The 2,211-nt window shown below is 40.6% G+C and overlaps 1 long non-coding RNA gene across 1 annotated transcript; it reads left to right on the top strand.

Moving 5' to 3' along the window:
• The first annotated feature begins 681 nt into the window (after positions 1-681).
• On the top strand, positions 682-1,290 carry LOC122028284. Its single transcript, XR_006124692.1, has 3 exons — positions 682-910; positions 993-1,097; positions 1,202-1,290. It is a non-coding gene; the product is annotated as an uncharacterized LOC122028284 (long non-coding RNA).
• Positions 1,291-2,211: the final 921 nt, after the last annotated feature.

Consider the following 2,211-nt stretch of genomic DNA (forward strand, 5'->3'; position numbering starts at 1 on the left):
CGTCCACACTAACGTGGCATACAAAATTAACGGTGTTTGAGATAATTTTATTTGTCATAAAGATACGTTGATAAGATAGTTAATGGGTAAAACCCTCCTTTTACAAATGTTGAATTTGTATACGTCCACACTAACGTGGCATGCAAAATTCACGGTGTTTGAGGTGTTGGTAAATTTAAATAATATTGTTTGAGGAATCAATGTTATTTTAAATTCAAAGTGTAATATACGGCAAATAAATAATAAGGTTAAATAGACAAATAACCTTAACGAATTTTTTTAGAATTTTAGAAATTTTCTGGGAATTTTTCGGAGCTCGTACGGAGGGTTTTGAGGGGATCGGTCGACAGGTATGGATAAGGCCTGTTTGGATACCCATTTAAGTGGGAGTTGTTTTGGGAATGGACTTAGGTTTTAATTAATCAAACCTAGGTTTAAATTTCGGATTTTATTAAATTTTTCCCGATCCTTATTCTCCTCCCCGATTCTCTCTGCCCGAAACCCTTCTCCGGCGATTTCTCGCCTCAACGACGCCAAGCTCGCGACTGCCGGCAGCAATCTCCTCCAGCGTGTCTCGGCCGAGCCTCCCCCTCCCTCGCGATTTCCCTTTCCTCTCTCGTGCGAACGCCCAACGCCGACGATGCGCGATCTCCACCCCGATCGTAGCCTCGTTGAGTCGCCGGAGGAAGAGCCGCTGGATATCGAAGGGGATCGATTATCTCCGGCGTAGTAGGCGTCTCGATGGCTGTTTCTTGCTGGCAAGTGATGGTGATCCAGTGGCTAGGGCACGGCGGGGCTAAGGCCGATCAAGCCCTTTCGCTTCTCCCCTTCGATCTGGGCATTGGAGGGCAAGTTGGGTCATCACCAGTGGGAGTGGATCACGCGACACCATTGGAGGTGATCGATTGAGGTAAGGGCAGTATTGGGTAATGCTGTGAGTTCAAGAATCTCATGTGAATTTGTTTCTTTTCGTGATATTCTTCCTAATCTAGGATGGAGGATGCTTCGGATCAATCTAGTGATGGATCTTCCTTGAGCAGGACTTCATCTTCTCCAATTCTTGCGGCTGGGTTCTGTGGAAGCTGTCGGATGAGGAGGTAAGGTTCTGTTAAGGTGAATCTTGTACTGTGGATTGGAGTTTTAGCAATTCTTTGCTATACAATTGAGTTCTAGATTGATTCTTGGAAGAATTGGTGTGTAGGCATTTTTGTAGATTTTGGACAGTGGGAGTAGGGGCTGTGAGCTCTTGAGTTGTGGCACTATCTCGAGGTGAGTTTCCTTTGATGGTGTATCTCTAGATCCTTCTATTAGTGCTCTGTTCTATCAGTGTTGTTATTGGATATTAGATCATGTTTAGTTTAGAGCACATGGAAGCATGTAGAGGGATTCGTTGTAGTTGGATGCTCTTGTGTTGGATTAATTAATGGCTGGTAGGTTAGGTTTGGAAAGATTGAAGGAGTTATAAAGAGATTTGATTAGTGAGAATTAAGGAAATCAATTGAGATGTAGGTTGATAAGGATTTGTATTATATTATGTTGGAGATTTCGTGATCTGGGTTTGTTTGGATAAATTGTGATTAGTGGGTTTAGAAGGATTTATGATGAGTTTGGATTAGTGTTTGATTGATGATGATTTGTGTGAATTGGATTTAAGATGTGTTAATTATGCAGATTGAGGATTATTGGAGTTGTTGGATGATGTAATGAGTTTTGATTAGTAATAAATTTGTGAGGATTTAGGGATTAATTTGTGGAGTAAGGATGAATTTATCATCTAATTGGATCTTTAGGTGGAATCTACCTTGATTACCTAATCAAGGTAGGATTAGGTTTTGGGTTTGGTTAGTTGTTGATTATGTGATCAGCTAAACAATAATATATATATGTTGATTTATGCAGGATTTTGGATATGGGACGATCATCACGATGTGGGATTTATTTTATCACGATCGACAGATTTAAGGCGGGTATTTCTTCCTTGGCCTCTTTATAGTTTCTTTGAAACTTAGTGCATGATTATTATTGGATGAATTAGGCTGCTTTATCTTATATCATGATCGGTTGCTGTCTTTCCTGCATGATACTTATGATTGACCCTTGTGATGATCTATTTAATTCATATACAGTCTCTACTCTTGATATCTACTCTGTTGCGATTTCACGTGTAGAGTATGTCTTGTAGGGATTGTCGGGTTGTTGGTATTACCATGC

The sequence above is a fragment of the Zingiber officinale genome, chromosome 10A (assembly GCF_018446385.1).
Source record: "Zingiber officinale cultivar Zhangliang chromosome 10A, Zo_v1.1, whole genome shotgun sequence".
Lineage (NCBI taxonomy): Eukaryota > Viridiplantae > Streptophyta > Magnoliopsida > Zingiberales > Zingiberaceae > Zingiber > Zingiber officinale.